Source organism: Oncorhynchus keta, unplaced genomic scaffold (assembly GCF_023373465.1).
Source record: "Oncorhynchus keta strain PuntledgeMale-10-30-2019 unplaced genomic scaffold, Oket_V2 Un_contig_14350_pilon_pilon, whole genome shotgun sequence".
Classification (NCBI taxonomy): Eukaryota; Metazoa; Chordata; class Actinopteri; order Salmoniformes; family Salmonidae; genus Oncorhynchus; species Oncorhynchus keta.
Window position 1 is genome coordinate 132,793 of NW_026278690.1, and position 24,666 is coordinate 157,458.

Here is a 24,666-nt window from a genome sequence, read left to right on the forward strand (position 1 = left end):
TTGCCCCTCACTATTTCTCTCTCTCCCCCTCACTATTCTGTCTGTCTCTCCCCTCATTATTCTCTCTCTCTCCCTCACTTTCTCTCTGAAGCCCTTTCTCTCTCCCTCTCGCCCTCTTTCTCTCTGCCTCCCTCACTATTCTCTCTTTCTCTCCCTTTATTTACTGTATCTATTTTCTCCTCTCTCGCTCCCTCCATCCCTCCGTTTCCACCCTATCGCCAGCCCTCACGTTGCCGTGATCTCCCACGTCATCAGGCAAATCATGTTACCATACAATGTGTTACCATGCCGATAGGTTCCAGACGAGGAGGAGGAAGAAGATCATGACAGGACTGTCTGTGTTTTATAAGTGAACATGGACTTTATATAAACGGTATAGCAATGTAATGTTCATGTCCGGGTGACCTAAACCTGCTAACGTCTCATGTCCGAGGTGTATCTGGTAACCTACCCCTCTTCATGTGCCAAGTGAGGTGTTGGGCCTGTCTTAATGAAAAAAATCTGGTAATATATATAGAGTAATAGTAATGAATATATAATGAAAAAAATATATATATATATATATATATATATATATATATATATATATATATATATATATAGTAATATGTGGATAATTTTGCAACAACAAAAATGTTTTTAAATTCTGATTTTATGATGTGGGTTTGTTCTGAAGGCTGTGGGTGTTTAAAGTTGTAAATAATTACATGTTATGTTCTCAATAATCATTTAAAAAAATGTAAATTATCTTTCTTAGGGTTGTTTTTATTTTCATGAGAGCTTTATCTGGGCCTGTCCTCATGTCCAGGTGATCCGGGCCTGTCTTCATGTCCGGGTGGTCTGGGCCTGTCTTCATGTCCGGGTGATCCGGGCCTGTCTTCATGTCCGGGTGATCCGGGCCTGTCTTCATGTCCGGGTGATCGGGCCTGTCTTCATGTCCGGGTGATCGGGCCTGTCTTCATGTCCGGGTGATCGGGCCTGTCTTCATGTCCGGGTGATCCGGGCCTGTCTTCATGTCCGGGTGATCGGGCCTGTCTTCATGTCCGGGTGATCGGGCCTGTCTTCATGTCCGGGTGATCTGGGCCTGTCTTCATGTCCGGGTGATCCGGGCCTGTCTTCATGTCCGGGTGATCCGGGCCTGTCTCATGTCGGGTGATCCGGGCCTGTCTTCATGTCCGGGTGGTCGGGCCTGTCTCATGATCGGGTGGGGCCTGTCTTCATGTCCAGGTGATCCGGGCCTGTCTTCATGTCGGGTGATCCAGGTGTCTTCTGTCCAGGTGGGGCCTGTCTTCATCCAGGTGATCTGGGCCTGTCAGTTCAGTCGGTCATCCAGGTGATCTGGGCCTGTCTTCATCATCCAGGTGATCTGGGTGGGGTCATCCAGGTGATCTGGGTGGGGTCAGTCGGTCATCCAGGTGATCTGGGTGGGGTCAGTCGGTCATCCAGGTGATCTGGGTGGGGTCAGTCGGTCATCCAGGTGATCTGGGTGGGGTCAGTCGGTCATCCAGGTGATCCAGGGTGGGGTCAGTCGGTCATCCAGGTGATCTGGGTGGGGTCAGTCGGTCATCCAGGTGATCCGGGTGGGGTCAGTCGGTCATCCAGGTGATCTGGGTGGGGTCAGTCGGTCATCCAGGTGATCTGGGTGGGGTCAGTCGGTCATCCAGGTGATCTGGGTGGGGTCAGTCGGTCATCCAGGTGATCTGGGTGGGGTCAGTCGGTCATCCAGGTGATCTGGGTGGGGTCAGTCGGTCATCCAGGTGATCTGGGTGGGGTCAGTCGGTCATCCAGGTGATCTGGGTGGGGTCAGTCGGTCATCCAGGTGATCTGGGTGGGGTCAGTCGGTCATCCAGGTGATCTGGGTGGGGTCAGTCGGTCATCCAGGTGATCTGGGTGGGGTCAGTCGGTCATCCAGGTGATCTGGGTGGGGTCAGTCGGTCATCCAGGTGATCTGGGTGGGGTCAGTCGGTCATCCAGGTGATCTGGGTGGGGTCAGTCGGTCATCCAGGTGATCCGGGTGGGGTCAGTCGGTCATCCAGGTGATCTGGGTGGGGTCAGTCGGTCATCCAGGTGATCTGGGTGGGGTCAGTCGGTCATCCAGGTGATCTGGGTGGGGTCAGTCGGTCATCCAGGTGATCTGGGTGGGGTCAGTCGGTCATCCAGGTGATCTGGGTGGGGACCCCAAAGTGTCATCCAGGTACATGTTTAATGACGACAGACACCGGTCACGATGGCTTGAACCCCGGGTCACAAGACTTGCGTTAGCTTCCTGAGCGAAGGGCTGAGCCTCGGCATTATCTCCAAGAGCTAAACAAGTCTTCATGTTCACAGAATCACCTCCGTTACATAAACCTCCACAACTTCTGGTCACATGACTCCAGTCTCAGCTCTCTCCTCTTCCCGACTCTATCCTGACCCAATCTGAGATGGGTTGTACCGCCCTGAGGAGAAGTTGGCCCTAACCACAAATCTAGGATCATCTTCGTCACCTCTTAACCTTAAAGCATTGAGGGGAAACAGAACTGATTCAAGATCAGCGTCTGTCAGCTTCTGGTCACATGACCCCAGTCCCATCTCTCTCCTCCATGTGTATAAATATAGCTGGATGTTTTTCCAACGCTGCTTCTATCTTCCTGAGTCTCGCTCATTCTCCTCCTTTCTTTGTGTTGGGGGGCTGAATATTAAATTAGAACAGCCATGGTCAAAACACAGGGGGAGGAACTGAATATTAAATTAGAACAGCCATGGTCAAAACAGAGGGGAGGAACTGAATATTAAATTAGAACAGCCATGGTCAAAACAGAGGGAGGAACTGAATATTAAATTAGAACAGCCATGGTCAAAACAGAGGGAGGAACTGAATATTAAATTAGAACAGCCATGGTCAAAACAGAGGGAGGAACTGAATATTAAATTAGAACAGCCATGGTCAAAACAGAGGGAGGAACTGATATTAAATTAGAACAGCCATGGTCAAAACAGAGGGAGGAACTGATATTAAATTAGAACAGCCATGGTCAAAACAGAGGGAGGAACTGAAAAGGGGGAGGGACCATAGTACTGTTTTTGTTTGTTTGGTAAGAATAAAAAGTTATTTTTACGTTCGCTTGTGAGCATCGACAGAGACCAGAGTGGTTTCTGGGCCCCGCTGAGTGAGTGAGTGAGTGAGTGAGTGAGTGAGTGAGTGAGTGAGTGAGAGTGTGTGTGTGTGTGTGTGTGTGTGTGTGTGTGTGTTGTAGCTACTCTGCTGTGTGTTGACAGTATGAACCAGAACGTGGTGTGCTTGCAGTGATGCATATTTTGGATTTATTCCTCTCAGAATAAATAAATGTTCTAAACAAGCTCCGTTCCACTGGACTCTTTTACTACGGTCTGTCTGTCTGTTTGTCGTTAACAAACTATAGTTTTGGCAAGTCGGTTAGGACATCTACATTTGACCCAAGTTAAACAATTTAAAGGCAATGCTACCAAGTACTAATTGAGTGCATGTTAAACTTCTGACCCAGTGGGAATGTGATGAAAGAAATAAAAGCTGAAATAAATCACTCTACTATTATTCTGATATTTCATATTCTTAAAATAAAGTGGTGATCCTAACTGACCTAAGACGGGGAATTTGTACTAGGATTAAATGTCAGGAATTGTGGAAGAACGGAGTTTAAATGTAAACTTCCGACTTCAACTGTAAACGTGAGTCTGCCTGCGTCTGTTTGCCTGCCTGTGTCCAACACCAACATTCACCTACGCAACCAGCCTTCAGACCAGAGAACACGACCAGCCTTCAGACCAGAGAACGCGACCAGCCTTCAGACCAGAGAACGCGACCAGCCTTCAGACCAGCCATCAGACCAGAGAACGCGACCAGCCTTCAGACCAGCCTTCAGACCAGAGAACACGACCAGCCTTCAGACCAGAGAACACAACCAGCCTTCAGACCAGAGAACACGACCAGCCTTCAGACCAGCCTCCAGACCAGAGAACACGACCAGCCTTCAGACCAGAGAACACGACCAGCCTTCAGACCAGAGAACGCGACCAGCCTTCAGACCAGAGAACACGACCAGCCTTCAGACCAGAGAACACGACCAGCCTTCAGACCAGAGAACACGACCAGCCTTCAGACCAGCCTCCAGACCAGAGAACACGACCAGCCTTCAGACCAGAGAACACGACCAGCCTTCAGACCAGTGAACACAGCACAGAGAGCTGAAGGCAGTTATCTCCCAGAATACACCCTGGTCATCACTGTACTGAATGAAGCATCCTGTGGCTTTAGTGTGTGAATTCTTACTGAAAATGTAACCACTATTATCGCCCAGCGTCTGTCAGAGGCACGTGGCTGTTACCCCCGAGGCCCAGAGGGGGGCAGCAGAGAGCTGTGGAGATATTCACGATGGTCATCTATTACAGCACACAGTGGTTCTTAACCTGGAGTCCTCGAACAACGGGGGGAGGCCACCGGCCCGGCCGATCCACGGGGGAGGGACCCACCCGGCCGATCCACGGGGGGAGGCCACCGGCCCGGCCGATCCACGGGGGAGGGACCCACCCGGCAGATCCACGGGGGGAGGCCACCGGCCCGGCCGATCCAGGGGGAACAGTCACAGATTTCAGAGTGTACACTATTTTAACATTAGGGATCAGTCACACACTTCAAAGTGTACAGTATTGTAACATTAGGGATCAGTCACACACTTCAAAGTGTACAGTATTTTAACATTAGGGATCAGTCACACACTTCAAAGTGTACAGTATTGTAACATTAGGGATCAGTCACACACTTCAAAGTGTACAGTATTTTAACATTCAAAGGGATCAGTCACACACTTACAGTATTGTAAAAGGGTGTACAGTATTGTAACATTAGGGATCAGTCACACACTTCAAAGTGTACAGTATTGTAACATTAGGGATCAGTCACACACTTCAAAGTGTACAGTATTGTAACATTAGGGATCAGTCACACACTTCAAAGTGTACAGTATTGTAACATTAGGGATCAGTCACACACTTCAAAGTGTACAGTATTTTAACATTAGGGATCAGTCACACACTTCAAAGTGTACAGTATTGTAACATTAGGGATCAGTCACACACTTCAAAGTGTACAGTATTGTAACATTAGGGATCAGTCACACACTTCAAAGTGTACAGTATTGTAACATTAGGGATCAGTCACACACTTCAAAGTGTACAGTATTGTAACATTAGGGATCAGTCACACACTTCAAAGTGTACAGTATTTAACATTAGGGATCAGTCACACACTTCAAAGTGTACAGTATTGTAACATTAGGGATCAGTCACACACTTCAAAGTGTACAGTATTGTAACATTAGGGATCAGTCACACACTTCAAAGTGTACAGTATTGTAACATTAGGGGATCAGTCACACACTTCAAAGTGTACAGTATTGTAACATTAGGGATCAGTCACACACTTCAAAGTGTACAGTATTTTAACATTAGGGATCAGTCACACACTTCAAAGTGTACAGTATTGTAACATTAGGGATCAGTCACACACTTCAAAGTGTACAGTATTGTAACATTAGGGATCAGTCACACACTTCAAAGTGTACAGTATTGTAACATTAGGGATCAGTCACACACTTCAAAGTGTACAGTATTGTAACATTAGGGATCAGTCACACACTTCAAAGTGTACAGTATTGTAACATTAGGGATCAGTCACACACTTCAAAGTGTACAGTATTGTAACATTAGGGATCAGTCACACACTTCAAAGTGTACAGTATTGTAACATTAGGGATCAGTCACACACTTCAAAGTGTACAGTATTGTAACATTAGGGATCAGTCACACACTTCAAAGTGTACAGTATTGTAACATTAGGGATCAGTCACACACTTCAAAGTGTACACTATTTTAACATTAGGGATCAGTCACACACTTCAAAGTGTACACTATTTTAACATTAGGGATCAGTCACACACTTCAAAGTGTACAGTATTGTAACATTAGGGATCAGTCACACACTTCAAAGTGTACAGTATTGTAACATTAGGGATCAGTCACACACTTCAAAGTGTACAGTATTTTAACATTAGGGATCAGTCACACACTTCAAAGTGTACAGTATTTTAACATTAGGGATCAGTCACACACTTCAAAGTGTACAGTATTGTAACATTAGGGATCAGTCACACACTTCAAAGTGTACAGTATTGTAACATTAGGGATCAGTCACACACTTCAAAGTGTACAGTATTTAACATTAGGGATCAGTCACACACTTCAAAGTGTACAGTATTGTAACATTAGGGATCAGTCACACACTTCAAAGTGTACAGTATTTTAATGATCAGTAAATCAGGCGTACATCATGTAACAATCAGAACATCTAACAGATCAGAGAGAAGACATGATCAGTTTCTACATTACCCCCAGGCTGATCACATATTTAACATTAGGGATCATTACTACCCCAGGCTGATCACATATTACTACATTACCCCCAGGGATCAGTCACATTACCCCCAGGCTGATCACAAATATTACTACATTACCCCCAGGCTGATCACATTGACATGATCAGTATTCTACATTATCAGTCACCCACCCAGGCTGATAACATCAATTAGTAACACAAGGACATGATTCAGTTTCTACATTATCCCCAAAGTGACCACCCAGGCTGATAACATCAATTAGTAACACAAGGACATGATCAGTTTCTACATTTACCCCCCAGACTGATCACATGATTAGTTTCTACATTACCCCCATACTGATAACATTTACGTGATCAGTTTCTACATTTGATCACATGATAGTTACTACATTACCCCCCAGACTGATCACATGATCAGTTCTCTTCATGTTTCACGGTTAGTAACAAAGAGAACCAGAGGAGGGAGGAGACCAAGAGACAACAGGGATAATGGAGGCATCTCTCCCATTCACACAGTCTTCTTAATGACAAGGAAACATTTCAGTATGGTACAGATCATTTCAAACAGTTGACACATTCGCTGCGTAGTGGTCCTGAACACAGCCCCCATGGCATCATCATCATCATCAACACCACCATCATCATCCTCCTCCTCATCATCATGGCACTAAACACAGAGCTGAGTAGTGGTCCTGAACACAGCCTACATATCATCATCATCCTCCTCATCATCATCATCATCCTCCTCCTCATCATCATGGCACTAAACACAGAACTGCAGAGTAGAACACAGCCTAGTTGTTGCTAGCAGAGCTGCAGAGTAGAACACAGCCTAGTTGTTGCTAGCAGAGCTGCAGAGTAGAACACAGCCAGCCTAGTTGTTGCTAGCAGAGCTGCAGACTAGAACACAGCCTAGTTGTTGCTAGCAGAGCTGCAGAGTAGAACACAGCCTAGTTGTTGCCAGCAGAGCTGCAGAGTAGAACACAGCCTAGTTGTTGCTAGCAGAGCTGCAGAGTAGAACACAGCCTAGTTGTTGCTAGCAGAGCTGCAGAGTAGAACACATCCTAGTTGTTGCTAGCAGAGCTGCAGACTGAGAACACAGCCTAGTTGTTGCTACCCCCCAGACTGCAGAGTAGAACACAGCCTAGTTGTTGCTAGCAGAGCTGCAGAGTAGAACACAGCCTAGTTGTTGCTAGCAGAGCTGCAGAGTAGAACACAGCCTAGTTGTTGCTAGCAGAGCTGCAGAGTAGAACACAGCCTAGTTGTTGCCAGCAGAGCTGCAGAGTAGAACACAGCCTAGTTGTTGCTAGCAGAGCTGCAGAGTAGAACACAGCCTAGTTGTTGCTAGCAGAGCTGCAGAGTAGAACACAGCCTAGTTGTTGCTAGCAGAGCTGCAGAGTAGAACACAGCCTAGTTGTTGCTAGCAGAGCTGCAGAGTAGAACACAGCCTAGTTGTTGCTAGCAGAGCCCATCCAATCGGACAGGGAAACACCGACGTCACACTTTGTGACGTAAAACAAGAGTTTCTATTTGACAACTTCAGGCAGGCCCCTCCCGTTCCATATGCTTCCAGTCCCCGGGTCAGTACCAAGAGAGTCCAGAGGAGGAGGTCAGAACCAGAGGAGGGTCCAGTCGAAGAGGTCAGTACCGGTCCAGTCCCCGGGTCAGTACGGTCCAGGAGGGGTCAGTACCAAGAGGTCCAGAGTACCGGTCCAGTCCCCCAGGGTCAGGACCGGTCCAGTCCCCCAGGGTCAGTACCGGTCCAGTCCCCCAGGGTCAGTACCTGTCCAGTCAGTACTGGTCCAGTCAGGACCGGTCCAGTCCCCAGGGTCAGTACCGGTCCAGTCAGTACCGGTCCAGTCCCCGGGTCAGTACCGGTCCAGGAGTACCGGTCCAGTCCCCGGGTCAGTACCTGTCCAGTCCCCGGGTCAGGCACCAGTCCAGTCCCCGGGTCAGTGTACCTGTCCAGTCCCAGGGTCATGGCATCATCATCGGTCCAGTCCCCCAGGGTCATTCCGGTCCAGTCACTAACCACAGAGTCCAGTCCCCCAGGGTCACTACCGGTCCAGTCCCCCAGGGTCATTACACCAGTCCAGTCCCCCGGGTCAGAGCTGGTCCAGTCCCCGGGTCAGTACCAGAGTCCAGGGTCAGAACCGGTCCAGTCAGTAGAGCGGTCCAGTCCCCCAGGGTCATTGCTAGTCCAGTCCCCCAGGGTCAGAACACAGTCCAGTCCCCCAGGGTCAGTACCGGTCCAGTCCAGGGTCAGAACACAGCCTAGTCCAGTTGCTAGGGTCAGTAGTAGAACCAGTCAGTTGTTGGTCCAGTCCCCCAGGGTCAGAACCGGTCCAGTCCCCCAGGGTCAGAGCCAGGTCCAGTCCCCCAGGGTCAGTACCTGTCCAGTCAGTACTGGTCCAGAACACCTAGTTGGTCCAGTCCCCAGGGTCAGTAGAACACAGCCAGTCAGTTGCTCCAGTCCCCCGGGTCAGTACCGAGTCCAGTCACAGCCCGGTCCAGTCCCAGAGGTCAGTACCTGTCCAGTCCTAGTTGGTCAGTACCGGTCCAGTCCCCGGGTCAGTACCTGTCCAGTCCCCTAGTTGGTCAGAGCTGCGGTCCAGTCCCCAGGGTCATTGCCGGTCCAGTCAGTAGAACCAGTCCCTAGGGTCACTAGCAGAGCTGCCAGTCCCCCGGGTCAGAGCTGCAGGTCCAGTCCCTAGTTGGTCAGAGCTGCAGGTAGAACCAGCCCCGGGTCAGTAGCAGGCTGCCAGTCAGAACACGGTCCAGTCTAGCAGAGGTCATTAGGTCCAGTCCCCCAGGGTAGCAGTAGCTGCAGAGTCCAGCCTAGGGTCAGTAGCCGGCTCCAGTCAGTACACAGTCCAGTGCCCCAGGGTCAGTAGGAACCAGTCCCTAGGGTCAGAGCCGGTCCAGTCAGTACCGGTCCAGTCCCCCAGGGTCAGTACAAGAGTCCAGTCAGCACCGGTCCAGTCCCCCAGGGTCAGTACCTGTCCAGTCCCCAGGGTCAGTACCGGTCCAGTCCCCCAGGGTCAGTACCGGTCCAGTCAGTAACGGTCCAGTCCCCCGGTCAGTACCGGTCCAGTCAGTACCGGTCCAGTCCCCCCGGTCAGTCAGTAACGGTCCAGTCCCCCAGGGTCATTACCTGTCCAGTCAGTACCGGTCCAGTCAGTACCCCAGGGTCAGTACCGGTCCAGTCCCCCAGGGTCACTACCGGTCCAGTCCCCAGGGTCATTACCGGTCCAGTCACTACCGGTCCAGTCCCCCAGGGTCACTACCGGTCCAGTCCCCCAGGGTCAGTTACCGGTCCAGTCCCCCAGGGTCAGTACCTGTCCAGTCCCCAGGGTCAACGGTCCAGTCCCCCAGGGTCATTACCGGTCCAGTCAGTACCGGTCCAGTCAGTAACGGTCCAGTCCCCCAGGGTCATTACCGGTCCAGTCCCCAGGGTCATTACCGGTCCAGTCAGTACCGGTCCAGTCATTACCGGTCCAGTCCCCCGGGTCAGTACCGGTCCAGTCAGGTCCAGTCAGTACCTGTCCCCCAGTCAGTACCGGTCCAGTCAGTACCGGTCCAGTCAGTACCCCCCAGTCAGTACCGGTCCAGTCAGTAACGGTCCAGTCCCCAGGGTCATTACCTGTCCAGTCAGTACCTGTCCCCAGTCAGTACCGGTCCAGTCAGTAACGGTCCAGTCCCCAGGGTCATTACCGGTCCAGTCAGTACCTGTCCAGTCAGTACCGGTCCAGTCAGTACCGGTCCAGTCCCCCAGGGTCAGTACCGGTCCAGTCAGTACCGGTCCAGTCCCCCAGGGTCAGTACCTGTCCAGTCAGTACCGGTCCAGTCCCCCAGGGTCAGTACCGGTCCAGTCAGTACCGGTCCAGTCCCCCAGGGTCAGTACCTGTCCAGTCAGTACCGGTCCAGTCCCCCAGGGTCAGTACCTGTCCAGTCAGTACGGTCCAGTCCCCCAGGGTCAGTACCGGTCCAGTCCCCAGGGTCAGTACCTGTCCAGTCCCCCGGTCACTACCGGTCCAGTCAGTACCGGTCAGTCCCCCGGGTCACTACCGGTCCAGTCAGTACCGGTCCAGTCCCCCAGGGTCAGTACCTGTCCAGTCAGTACCGGTCCAGTCCCCCAGGGTCAGTACCTGTCCAGTCAGTAACGGTCCAGTCCCCCAGGGTCAGTACCTGTCCAGTCAGTACCGGTCCAGTCAGTACCGGTCCAGTCCCCCAGTCAGTAACGGTCCAGTCCCCAGGGTCAGTACCGGTCCAGTCCCCAGGGTCAGTACCGGTCCAGTCCCCCAGGGTCAGTACCGGCCCAGTCCCCCAGGGTCAGTACCGGTCCAGTCCCCAGGGTCAGTACCGCCCAGTCCCCAGGGTCAGTAACTGGCCCAGTCCCCAGGGTCAGTACCGGTCCAGTCCCCCAGGGTCAGTAACGGTCCAGTCCCCCAGGGTCAGTACCGGTCCAGTCCCCAGGGTCAGTACCGGTCCAGTCCCCCAGGGTCATTACCGGTCCAGTCAGTACCGGCCCAGTCCCTCCGGGTCAATAACGGTCCAGTCCCCCAGGGTCAGTACCGGTCCAGTCAGTACCGGCCCAGTCCCCGGGTCAATAACGGTCCAGTCCCCGGGTCGGTCCAGTCCCCGGTCCAGTCCCCCGGGTCAGTAACGGTCCAGTCCCCCGGTTCAGTCCCCAGGGTCAGTACCGGTCCAGTCCCCGGTTCAGTCCCCGGGTCCAGTCCCCCGGGTCAGTACCGGTCCAGTCCCCCTGGTCAGTAACGGTCCAGTCCCCGGTTCAGTCCCCCGGTTCAGTAACGGTCCAGTCCCCGGGTCAGTCCCCCGGTCAGTCCCCTGGTCCAGTCCCCGGTCCAGTCCCCTGGTCAGTAACGGTCCAGTCCCCCGGTCAGTCCCCCGGTCAGTAACGGTCCGGTCACCGGGTCAGTACCGGTCCAGTCCCCCGGGGGACTGAACTGAAGCCAAGGCATTAACTTGGGGAGCTAACAAGTCTTCAGTCCACAGTTCTGGAATTGTCCCAATCAGGGGAGGGCTGGTGTCGTCAGCGGGCAGAGCTAAGGTATGGCAGCTCCACCCATAATGCACTGGGCTAAGGACACGAAGGTCGTGATCACTTCTGACCCTGCCCACATCAGGGGTTAAAGTTCATATAGTAGAGATATTAAAAACAGTCATGATCCTGAAGGATGATGAACCAATCAGTGTGTGTGTGTGTGTGTGTGTGTGTGTGTGTGTGTGTGTGTGTGTGTGTGTGTGTGTGTGTGTGTGTGTGTGTCAGAGTTCATATGGTCCGTTTGACACAGGGTGGTCCACTGAGGTTGGAACCAATCAGCTGCTCTCCTCGACAGCAACCTCTCAAACCAATCAGCATCCTCTAACATGTCCACACCTAGAGACAGACAGAGAGAGACAGAGACAGACAGAGACATTGTTACAACACTGTGTGTGTGTGTGGGGTTAAATGTCTTTATTGACATGATCACTTTCTACATTACTACTCCATACTGATCACATATATATATACGTATAATATGACATTTGTAATATCGTCTTTACTGTTTTGGAACTTCTATACGTGTCATGTTTACTGTTAATTTTTATAGTTTATTTCACTGTTGTTTATTATCTACCTCATTCGGGTAGAGAAAGTTAGAGAGAGTTTCCCATGACAAGGGGGTAAAGCCCCTTGAATTGAATTGAATTCAGAGAGAGAGTCAGAGAGAGTCAGAGAGAAAGAGGGGTGGAAAGAGTCAGAGAGAGAGAGGGGTAGAGAGAGTCAGAGAGAGAGAGGGGTAGAGAGAGTCAGAGAGAGAGAGGGGTAGAGAGTCAGAGAGAGAGGGGTAGAGAGAGTCAGAGAGAGAGAGGGGTAGAGAGTCAGAGAGAGAGAGGGGTAGAGAGTCAGAGAGAGAGGGGTAGAGAGTCAGAGAGAGAGAGGGGTCAGAGAGAGAGGGGTGGAGAGAGTCAGAGAGAGAGGGGTAGAGAGAGTCATAGAGAGAGAGGGGTAGAGAGAGTCATAGAGAGAGAGGGGTAGAGAGAGTCATAGAGAGAGAGGGGTAGAGAGAGTCAGATAGAGAGAGAGGGGTAGAGAGAGTCATAGAGAGAGAGGGGTAGAGAGAGTCATAGAGAGAGAGTAGAGAGAGGGTCAGAGAGTCAGAGAGAGAGGGGTAGAGAGAGTCAGAGAGAGAGAGGGGTAGAGAGTCAGAGAGAGAGGGGTAGAGAGAGTCAGAGAGAGAGAGGGGTAGAGAGAGTCAGAGAGAGGGTAGAGAGAGTCATAGAGAGAGGGTAGAGAGAGTCATAGAGAGAGGGTAGAGAGAGTCATAGAGAGAGGGTAGAGAGAGTCAGAGAGAGAGGGTAGAGAGAGTCATAGAGAGAGGGGTCAGAGAGAGTCAGAGGGAGAGAGAGGGTAGAGAGAGAGAGGGGTAGAGAGAGTCAGAGAGAGAGAGGGGTAGAGAGAGTCAGAGAGAGAGAGGGGTAGAGAGTCAGAGAGAGAGAGGGTAGAGAGTCAGAGAGAGAGGGTAGAGAGAGTCAGAGAGAGAGGGGTAGAGAGAGTCAGAGAGAGAGGGGTAGAGAGAGTCAGAGAGAGAGGGGTAGAGAGAGTCATAGAGAGAGGGGTAGAGAGAGTCAGGGGTAGAGAGAGAGAGAGGGGTAGAGAGAGTCAGAGAGAGAGGGGTAGAGAGGAGACAGAGAGAGTCAGAGAGAAAGAGGGGTGGAAGTTAGAGTCTGCTAGCTAAAGAGTCAGACAGAGAGATTATAGAGAGTCAGAGAGAGAGAGGGGAGAGAGAGTCAGAGATATTACAGATTTTGACAGAAAGAGTCATTTCAAGAGAGTACTGGGTAGAGAGAGTCTTAAGAGAGAGAGGGTAGAGAGTCAGAGAGAGTTATAGGTCTTAAGCTCAAAGAGACTGTTAGAGGGGTAGCTAAGATATGTTTAAGAAAGTGTAGGGGTAGCTAGAATGTCTTAAGCTAAAGATAGAGGGTGGAGAGCTTAGAGCCAGTGACATTGTTGGCACTTTGTTCATTGTTGTTTAACTAGCTAACGTTAGGTGCTGTTTTGTGATCTTAAAACACTGTTTACCGAGCTAGATGTCTTAAGCTAAAGTAGCTGGTGTCAGTCAACGTTGGCTAAAAGGGGTAAAGAGTAATGAAAGAGAGAGAGGGCTAGAGAGTCAGAGAGAGTAAAGAGACATTGCTAGAGAGTCAGAGAAATGAGAAGAGGTAGAAGAGTCAGAGCTGAATGGGAGGGGCTAAATGGAGAAGTCAGAGTACTGAATGAGCGGGGCTAAAAGAAGAGAGTCATATGCTGAATGAGAGGGGCTAAATGCTTAAAGAGAGTCATAGAAAGAGGGGTAGAGTAGAAGTCATAAAAGCTGAAGAGGGTGTGAATGATGCTGAAGTCATAGCTAAATGCTTAAAGAGGGTGTGAACGATGCTGAAGAGTCATAAAGAGGGTGTGAGGGTAGATGGGCGGGGAGCTGAAGAGGGTGTGAATTGCTGAATGGGTAGAGAGATGTCAAAGAGGGTGTGAAGATGCTGAATGGGGTAGAGAGAGTAAAGAGAGTGAGGGGTAGAGAGGGTCAAAGAGAGAGGGGTGAAGAGAAGAGAGGGGCTAAAGGTTAAAGAGAGAGGGTACTGAATGAGAGTCATAAAAGCTGAAAAGGGGTGAACGATGCTGAAGAGTCAAAGGCTTAGAGAGGGGTGAACGATGCTGAGAGTCATAGAAAGAGGGGTGAACGATGCTGAATGGGCGGGGCTAAATGTTAAAGAGAGAGAACGGGCTGAATGGGCGGGGCTAAAAGCTGAAGAGGGTGTGAACGATGCTGAATGGTCGGGGCTAAAGCTGAAGAGGGGCTGAATGGGCAGGGCTAAAAGCTGAAGAGGGAGACGAGTGGGCGGGGCTAAAAGCTGAAAGAGATGATGCTGAATGGGGGGAGAGAGGGTGTAGAAGAGTCAGAAGGGAGGGGCTAAAGAGTCATAAAGAGGGGGTAGTAGAAGGGTAGAGAAAGTCAGAGAGAGGGGTGAGATGAGTCATGAATGAGGAGGGGCTAGAAAGTCATGAGAGACATAGGACAGAGTCATTTAGAGAGCCGGGGTAAATCTTATTTTAAAGAGAGAGAGAGGTAAGCTAAAGAAGTCATACAGCATTTAAAAAGTTTTGATACCTTAAAAATTCTAAATCAAATAGCTAAAGAAGAGGGGTAAAAACCATTCCATATGTTATCTTTAGAGGGGTCGGTTAACTGAGTCATAGAGAGGGTTGGTAACTGATAGACTGTAGAGGGTTAACTGATAGACTGTAGAGGGTCGGTTAACTGATAGACTGAGAGGGGTAACTGATAGACTGAGAGAGGGGTTAACTGAGAGTCATAGAGGGAGTTAGGGGTAGAGAGGTCAGTTAACTGAGAGACTGTAGAGGGTCGGTTAACTGAGAGAGAGAGGGTCAGAGAGATAGACTGAGAGGGTCGGGGTAGACTGAGAGTCATAGACTGAGGGGGTTAACTGATAGACTGAGGGTAGATAGACTGGAGGGTAGAGAGTCTGAGAGAGAGGGTAAGAGAGAGTCAGAGGAGAGTTAAGGGTAGAGAGAGTCATAACTGATAGAGAGAGGGGTAGAGAGAGTCAGAGAGAGACTGTAGAGGGGGTAACTGATAGAGTCATAGAGAGAGAGAGGGTGGAAGAGTCAGAGAGACTGTAGAGGGGTGGAGAGAGATAGACTGAGAGGGGGTTAAGAGTCTGTAGAGAGAGAGGGGTTAAGATAGTGTAGAGAGGAGTTAAGAGACTGTAGGGGTTATAGACTGAAGGGTAGAGGGTTAGTCATGATAGAGAGAGGGGTAGAAGAGACTCAGAGGGGGTTAACTGATAGACTGAGAGAGGGTAGAAGAGTCTGTAGAGGGTTATAAGGGGTAGAGTAGAGTCATAGACTGAGAGGGTAGAGAGAGTCTGAGAGAGGGGGTAACTGAGAGTCAACTGATAGACTGAGAGGGGTAAGAGAGTCATAACTGATAGAGAGAGAGGGGTAGAGAGAGTCATAAGAGAGAGAGGGGGTAGAGAGACTGTAGAGGGTTAACTGATAGACTGTAGAGGGTTAACTGAGAGACTGAGAGGGTAACTGAGAGAGTCATAGAGAGAGAGGGGTCGGTTAAGATAGAGTCATAGACTGTAGATAGAGTAGAGGGTTATAACTGATAGAGAGAGTCATAGAGAGAGGGTAGAGAGAGTCATAGACTGTAGAGGGGTAGAGAGAGTCATAGAGTGAGACAAAGATCAGTGGAATTAGAGTCTGCTAGCTAAAGAGATTAATTAAACACCTGTCTCTGGATTATATCTTCAAACTAAGGACAACAGTGGCATGGCATCCGTTAACAGGGAGACTGTAGGGGGATGCCTTGCTCCAGTTTCACTGATATTACTATTTTTCTCATTTTGACATTTGAAAGTAGCTGTCATTTCAAGCTAAAGTGTACTGTTAGCTACCCTAGCTATATGTCTTAAGCTAAAGTTTACTGTTCGGAGGACCTGAGCCCTAGGACAGTAGACTACCTATGATTTTAAGCCAGTACTGTTACTGTGCTAGCTCCAGTTTATATGTCTTAATTCAAATGCTGGTCATTTATGAACATTTGAACATCTAGGTCATGTTCTAGCTATATCTATTTAAGCTAAGAGGTACTGTTACCCTACTAGCCCTATTGTCTTAAGCTAAGGTTTTACTTTCTAGCTAGCTAGTTATACCGTCTTAACCTGCATTGTTTGCTGTTTGGGGTTTTAGGCTGGGTTTCTGTACAGCAGCTGATGTACGAAGCTATATGTTTTAAGCTACTGTAAGTGTTAACTGATAGACTTAGGGTTAACTACTGTAGAGGGTTAGCTGTATAGACTGGAGTCTTAAGCCAAAGTGATACAACTGTAGAGGGTTAACTGATAGACTGTAGAGCAATTTTCTTTGTTAACTGATAGACTGTAGAGGGTTAACTGATAGACTGTAGAGGTTGGTTAACTGCCAGACTGTAGAGGGTTAACTGATAGACTGTAGATTGGGTTAACTGAGCTAGACTGTAGAGGTGCTGTTTTGATGATCTTAAAACACTGTTTACTGAGCTAGCATGTCTTAAGCTGAAAGACTGTAGCTGGTCTCAGTCAACGTTGGCTAAAAAGCGTAATGAAATACAGGTTTGGCTGTTTTTTCATGTTGGTTCTGAGGTAAACAAGATCATAAAGGGCCCAACATAGCTGTCTTAAGGTGTGCGCACACCGTTGAGAGTAACTGCCAGATAAAGGGGCTAACATAGTGCTTAATAAGGTGTTGGTGAACGATGCTGAATGCCAGAATAAAAGCTGAATAGTGGTTGAAGATGCTTGGGCAGGTAACTGCCAAAGGCTTAAATAAGGTGTTGGGCCACCAGGTAACTGAATAAAGGAAACACCAACATAAGGCTTAAAAGGGTGTGAGCAGGTAACTGAATAAAGGAAACGGGGCTAAAGTGTTTAAATAAGGGTGGAGCAGGTGCTGAATAAAGGCATAGTGGCTGGGTCAAACCACCAGGTAACTGCCAGAATAAAGGAAACAACAACAGGTTTTAATAGGGTTTGGTGCTGTAAATGGAATAAAGGAAACACCAAAAGTGCTTTAATAAGGTGTTGGGCCACCGGTAACTGAATGGAATAAAGGTTAAATAGCTGTTTTAAGAGGGTGTGAATGATAACTGAATGGGTGTGGCTAGTGTTTTAAGGCTGTTGGGCCACCAGGTAACTGCCAGAATGTGAACACCAACATATGCTGAATGGGCGGGGCTAAAACTGAAGAATTAAGGAAACACCAACATAGTGTTTTAATATGCTGAATGAAACACCAACATAGTGTTTTAATGGGTGTTAAAGGCTGAATGGAAACACCAACATAGTGGCTAAAAGCTGATCTGTTTTAATTCTTCTCTCGCTCAGACATAGGACAAACTTCCTTTACATTTATTTTGAGGACTAGCCTAGGTTGTTCCACAGAGCCCCATGCTCCTGAAATATGAAATTTGAGATTTTCTTTCATGTTCGGGCTCATAGCAGTAGATGCTAAGATTCAATGTTTCATCACAGCTCTTTCAAAAACTGTTTTGATACCATTAAAAATTCTAAATCAAATGTTGACAACGAATTTTCACGGAATGACCACACTTACAAACACAGACATTCCATATACAGACAGGTTATCATGGTCAGACAGGTCAGACAGACAGGTCTGAGGTCAGACTGTCAGACAGACAGGTCAGATAGATGGTGGACAGAGGTCAGACTGTCAGACAGACAGGTCAGATAGATTAGACAACTGATAGACTGGACAGACAGGTCAGATACATGGTGACAGACTGTCAGATAGATGGTTAACTGATAGACTGTAGATGGGGTTATAACTGATAGACTGTAGAGGGTTAACTGATAGACTGTAGAGGGTTAACTGATAGACTGTAGAGGGTTAACTGATAGACTGTAGGGGTTATAACTGATAGACTGTAGAGGGTTATAACTGATAGACTGGAGAGGTTATAACTGATAGACTGAGAGGGGTTAACTGATAGACTGTAGAGGGTCGGTTAACTGATAGACTGTAGATGGGGTTAACTGATAGACTGTAGAGGGTTAACTGATAGACTGTAGAGGGTTAACTGATAGACTGTAGAGGGTTAACTGATAGACTGTAGATGCGTACCTTGACGGTGCTGTCCACAGCTCCAGAGAACAGGCGCCCCCTGCTGACGGCCAGGCGGTTACACTCCCCTGGTGTCTGAGGAGGGTCTGGGTACAGATCATGTTGTCCATGCTCCACACCTGTTGACAAACACAGGCTGGGTTACTTTAAAAAAACACACACAGTTGATTATTACAGGTAACTGCCAGAATAAAGGAAAACCAACAGTGTTTTAATAAGGTGTTGGTTCACCAGGTAACTGCCAGAATAAAGGAAACACCAACATAGTGTCTTACGGTAAAGAGGTGTTGGGCACCAACACCAGGTAACTGGCAGAACAAAGGAAACACCAACATAGTGTTTTAATAAGGACAGTTGGGTAACCAGACTAGACTGCTAAAGAGACAGAATAAAGGAAACAGAAAGAAACACAACAACATGTCTTAATAAGGTGTTGGGCCACCAGGTAACTGCCAGAATAAAGGAAACACCAACAGTGTTTTAATAAGGTGTTGGGCCACCAGGTAACTGGCCAGAATAAAGGAAACACCAACATAGTGTCTTAATAAGGTGCTGGGACAGACGGTTGAGTTCAGACCAGGTAACTGCCAGAATAAAGGAAAGACAACAACATAGTGTCTTAATAAGGTGTTGGTTCACCAGGTAACTGCCAGAATAAATGAAACACCAAGACAGTGTCTTAATAGGTGTTGGGCCACCAGGTAACTGCCAGAACTGCCAAAGGAAACACCAACATAGTGTTTAATAGGCGTTGGGCCACCAGGTAACTGCCAGAATAAAGCTCAGAAACACCAACATAGTGTCTTAATAAGGAGTTGGGCCACAGAGGTAACTGCCAGAATAAAGGAAACACCAACATAGTGTTTTAATATGGTGTTGGGCCACCAGGTAACTGCCAGAATAAAGGAAACACCAACATAGTGTTTTAATAGGGTGTTGGGCCACCAGGTAACTGCCAGAATTAAGGAAACACCAACATAGTGTTTTAATAGGGTGCCCAGGAGACCACCACCAACCAGAACAGCTTCAATACACCTGACATAGATTCTACAAGTGTCTGGAAGTCTATTGGAGGATGTGACACCATTCTTCCACAAGGGACTTCCATCATTTGGTGTTTTGTTGATGGAGGTGGAAAACACTGTCTCAGGCACCGCTCCTGAATTGGGTTGAGACCTGATGACACAGAGCCCCATGCTCCTTTCAGACCCTTCTGTCTCAGGCATCGCTCCTGAATTGGGTTGAGACCTCAGACCCTCTTTGACACAGAGCCCCATGCACTCCATTTTCAGACCCTTCTGACAGGTCACAGACGACAGATACGTCCTGAGACAGACGTCATCAGACAGGTCAGAGACCTCAGAGAGACAGAGCCAGAGAGACAGACCTTTCAGAGACCTTCTGTCTCAGGACAGACGCTCAGAAGAGACAGGACAGGTCAGAGAGACAGACCTCAGATGGTGGAGACAGGCTCAGAGACCCATGCAGAGGTCAGAGAGACAGACCCTTCAGTCGGTCAGGACATCGCTCAGAGAGACAGAGACCTCAGATGGTGACAGACAGAGCCCCATGCTCCTTTCAGACCCTTCATGGTGTCTCAGGCAGGTCGCTCCTGATAGATGGTGGATAGAGACAGACAGATAGATGACACAGTCAGCCCCAGATACATGGTCCTTTCAGACCCTTCAGATAGATGGTAGACAGAAGGTAAGAGACAGACGGTCGGTCAGAGACAGACGCTCCTGAACGGTTGGGTTGAGACCTGATGACACAGAGCCCCATGCTCCTTTCAGACAGACCTTCTGTCTCAGAGGACAGACGCTCGCCAGAGAGACAGACGGCCAGAGAGACAGACGGTAAAGAGACACGCTAAGAGAGACAGACGCCAGAGAGACATGCTCCAGAGAGACAGACGCCAGAGAGACAGACCCTTCAGAGAGACAGACGCTCTCAGAGAGACAGACGGCTCAGAGAGACAGACGGCCAGAGAGACAGACGGTCAGAGAGACAGACGCTCAGAGAGACAGACGCTGAGAGCCAGAGAGACAGAAGCTCAGAGACACAGAGACAGAAGCTCAGAGAGACAGAAGCTCAGAGAGACAGACGCTCAGAGAGACAGACCTCAGAGAGACAGACGCTTCAGAGAGACAGACGCTCAGAGAGACAGACGCTTTCAGAGAGACAGACGCTCAGAGACATCTTCAGAGAGACAGACGCTCAGAGAGACAGAGGCTCAGAGAGACAGAGGCTCAGAGAGGCAGACGCTCAGAGAGAGAGAGACGCTCATTTAGACAGACGTCAGAGAGACAGACGCTTCAGAGAGACAGACGCCAGAGAGACAGACGCTACAGAGAGACAGACAGGTCAGAGAGACAGATCAGAGAGACAGACAGAGAGACAGACGCTCAGAGAGACAGACGCTCAGAGAGACAGACAGAGAGACAGGTCAGAGAGATGGTGAGACAGAGAGGTCAGAGGCTCAGAGAGACATGGTCAGACAGACAGGCTCAGACAGATGGTGACAGACAGACGCTAAGAGAGACAGACGCTAAGAGAGACAGACGCTCAGAGAGACAGACGCTCAGAGAGACAGACGCTCAGAGAGACAGACGCTCAGAGAGACAGAGAGACAGACGCTCAGAGAGACAGACGCTCAGAGAGACAGACAGAGAGACAGAGAGACAGACGGCCAGAGAGACAGACGCCAGAGAGACAGACAGACGCTCAGAGAGACAGACAGAGAGACAGACGGCTCAGAGAGACACAGAGAGACGCTCAGAGAGACACAGAGAGACAGACGGTCAGAGAGACAGAGGCTCAGAGAGACAGAGGCTCAGAGAGACAGACGCTCAGAGAGACAGACGGTCAGAGACAGACGCTCAGAGAGACAGACAGACAGACGCTCAGAGAGACAGACGCTCAGAGAGACAGACGCTCAGAGAGACAGACGCTCAGAGAGAGACAGACGCTCAGAGAGACAGACGCTCAGAGAGACAGACGCTCAGAGAGACAGACGGCCAGAGAGACAGACGCTCAGAGAGACAGACGGCCAGAGAGACAGACGCTCAGACGGAGTCAGAGACAGACAGAGAGACAGACGCCAGAGAGACAGACGCCAGAGACAGAGAGAGACAGACGCTAGAGACAGACGCTCAGAGAGACAGACAGACGCTCAGAGAGACAGACGCTCAGAGAGACAGACGCTCAGAGAGACAGACGCTCAGAGAGACAGACGCTCAGAGAGACAGACGCTCAGAGAGACAGACGCTCAGAGAGACAGACGCTCAGAGAGACAGACGCTCAGAGAGACAGACGCTCAGAGAGACAGACGCTCAGAGAGACAGACGCTCAGAGAGACAGGCTCAGAAGAGGCAGACGGCTCAGAGAGACAGACGCTCAGAGAGACAGACAGACGCTCAGAGAGACAGACAGCTCAGAGAGACAGACGCTCAGAGAGACAGACGCTCAGAGAGACAGACGCTCAGAGAGACAGACGCTCAGAGAGACAGACGCTCAGAGAGACAGACAGCTCAGAGAGACAGACGCTCAGAGAGACAGAGCTCAGAGAGACAGACGCTCAGAGAGACAGACGCTCAGAGAGACAGACGCTCAGAGAGACAGACGCTCAGAGAGACAGACGCTCAGAGAGACAGACGCTCAGAGAGACAGACGCTCAGAGAGACAGAGTCAGAGAGACAGACAGAGAGACAGACGCTCAGAGAGACAGACGGCCAGAGAGACAGACGCTCAGAGAGACAGACGCTCAGAGAGACAGAGAGACAGACGCTCAGAGAGACAGACGGCTCAGAGAGACAGACGCTCAGAGAGACAGACGGTCAGAGAGACAGACGCTCAGAGAGACAGACGCTCAGAGAGACAGACGCTCAGAGAGACAGACGGTCAGAGAGACAGACGCTCAGAGAGAGACAGACGCTCAGAGAGACAGACAGAGAGACAGACGCTCAGAGAGACAGACGCTCAGAGAGACAGACGTCAGAGAGACAGACGCTCAGAGAGACAGACGCTCAGAGAGACAGACGCTCAGAGAGACAGACGCCAGAGAGACAGACAGACGTCAGAGAGACAGAGAGACAGACGCTCAGAGAGACAGACGGTCAGAGAGACAGACGGTCAGAGAGACAGACAGGTCAGAGAGACAGACGGTCAGAGAGACAAGACAGACAGACAGGTAAGAGAGACAGACAGACAGGTAGAGAGACAGACTTACCCTCAGAGAGACAGAGTGAGACAGCGGTCATAAGAGACAGAGGAGAGACGCTAAGAGACAGACACCTTGGTCTGGTCTGGTCTGTAGAGATGACTGCTAGAGCGTACACTGTCCCCACATGACCCGTTAGGTCCGGACCTGCTCCTTGGACTCGATATCCCAGACCTAGAGAACACATCAGGGATCCACATTAAAAACACTGTCCCCACATGACCTGTTAGGGTCCGGACCTGAGACTCTATATCCCAGACCTAGAGAACACATCAGGGATCCACATTAAAAACACTGTCCCCTATTGTCCAGGACAGGAAGTTGGCCAAGTAAATTTATTATTTTTTTAAAATCACATAAATATCACAACATCAAAAATAAATAATTACTGCGATCAGAATTGGATCAGAGAGGCCTACATTGGAATAATATTCTAAATCTATTTTTCCATCTTACATTAAATTAAAACATTTAAAAAGCCTACATGTGAAGGTGATCTGGGTATTGGCTACAGCATCATGTCCAACCCGATGCTGACAGCCTCATGTCCAACCAGATGCTGATCTGGGTATTGGCTACAGCCTCATGTCCAACCAGATGCTGATCTGGGTATTGGCTACAGCCTCATGTCCAACCAGATGCTGATCTGGGTATTGGCTACAGCATCATGTCCAACCCGATGCTGACAGCCTCATGTCCAACCAGATGCTGATCTGGGTATTGGCTACAGCCTCATGTCCAACCAGATGCTGATCTGGGTATTGGCTACAGCCTCATGTCCAACCAGATGCTGATCTGGGTATTGGCTACAGCCTCATGTCCAACCCGATGCTGATCTGGGTATTGGCTACAGCCTCATGTCCAACCAGATGCTGATCTGGGTATTGGCTACAGCCTCATGTCCAACCAGATTCTGATCTGGGTATTGGCTACAGCCTCATGTCCAACCCGATGCTGACAGCCTCATGTCCAACCCGATGCTGATCGGGGTATTGGCTACAGCCTCATGTCCAACCAGATGCTGATCTGGGTATTGGCTACAGCCTCATGTCCAACCCGATGCTGATCTGGGTCATTGGCTGACAGCCTCATGTCCAACCAGATGCTGACAGCCTCATGTCCAACCCGATGCTGATCTGGGTATTGGCTACAGGCTCATGTCCAACCCGATGCTGATCTGGGTATTCCAACCAGATGCTGACAGCCTCATGTCCAACCAGATGCTGATCTGGGTATTGGCCTCATGTCCAACCAGATGCTGACCTCATGTCCAACCAGATGCTGATCTGGGTATTGGCTACAGCCTCATGTCCAACCAGATGCTGATCTGGGTATTGGCTACAGCCTCATGTCCAACCAGATGCTGATCTGGGTATTGGCTACAGCCTCATGTCCAACCCGATGCTGATCTGGGTATTGGCCTCTCCAACCACATGCATCATGTACAGCATCCAACCCGATGCTGACAGCCTCATGTCCAACCCGATGCTGATCTGGGTATTGGCTACAGCCTCATGTCCAACCAGATGCTGACAGCCTCATGTCCAACCCGATGCTGATCTGGGTATTGGCTACAGCCTCATGTCCAACCAGATGCTGATCTGGGTATTGGCTACAGCCTCATGTCCAACCCGATGCTGATCTGGGTATTGGCTACAGCCTCATGTCCAACCCGATGCTGATCTAGGTATTGGCTACAGCCTCATGTCCAACCCGATGCTGATCTGGGTATTGGCTACAGCCTCATGTCCAACCAGATGCTGATCTGGGTATTGGCTACAGCATCATGTCCAACCAGATGCTGACAGCCTCATGTCCAACCAGATGCTGATCGGTATTGGCTACAGCCTCATGTCCAACCAGATGCTGATCTGGGTATTGGCTACAGCATCATGTCCAACCAGATGCTGACAACCTCATGTCCAACCCGATGCTGATTTGGGTATTGGCTACAGCCTCATGTCCAACCAGATGCTGACAGCCTCATGTCCAACCCGATGCTGATCTGGGTATTGGCTACAACATCATGTCCAACCCGATGCTGATCTGGGTATTGGCTACAGCCTCATGTCCAACCCGATGCTGATCTGGGTATTGGCTACAGCCTCATGTCCAACCCGATGCTGATCTGGGTATTGGCTACAGCCTCATGTCCAACCACATGCTGATCTGGGATGGCTACAGCATCATGTCCAACCCGATGCTGACAGCCTCATGTCCAACCCGATGCTGATCTGGGTATTGGCTACAGCATCATGTCCAACCCGATGCTGACAGCCTCATGTCCAACCAGATGCTGATCTGGGTATTGGCTACAGCCTCATGTCC

The 24,666-nt window shown here is 49.7% G+C and overlaps 2 long non-coding RNA genes across 21 annotated transcripts; one reads left to right on the forward strand and one right to left on the reverse strand.

Annotated features, from left to right (window-relative positions):
- The first annotated feature begins 1,402 nt into the window (after positions 1-1,402).
- On the forward strand, positions 1,403-3,388 carry LOC127918503 (uncharacterized). Of its 2 annotated transcripts, none has more exons than XR_008100265.1 (3): positions 1,403-1,477; positions 1,603-2,036; positions 2,195-3,388. It is a non-coding gene; the product is annotated as an uncharacterized LOC127918503 (long non-coding RNA). The 2 variants fall into 2 exon arrangements; XR_008100264.1 differs by having other exon boundaries at positions 1,415-1,508.
- A 4,733-nt stretch (positions 3,389-8,121) lies between these two features.
- On the reverse strand, positions 8,122-11,005 carry LOC127918504 (uncharacterized). Of its 19 annotated transcripts, none has more exons than XR_008100284.1 (4): positions 10,988-11,005; positions 10,481-10,600; positions 10,127-10,356; positions 8,122-8,195 (listed from the first exon to the last, which is right to left on the reverse strand). It is a non-coding gene; the product is annotated as an uncharacterized LOC127918504 (long non-coding RNA). The 19 variants fall into 19 exon arrangements; XR_008100282.1 differs by lacking the exon at positions 10,988-11,005 and adding an exon at positions 10,898-10,976; XR_008100274.1 differs by lacking the exon at positions 10,988-11,005 and adding an exon at positions 10,923-10,969.
- Between the last annotated feature and the right edge of the window lie 13,661 nt (positions 11,006-24,666).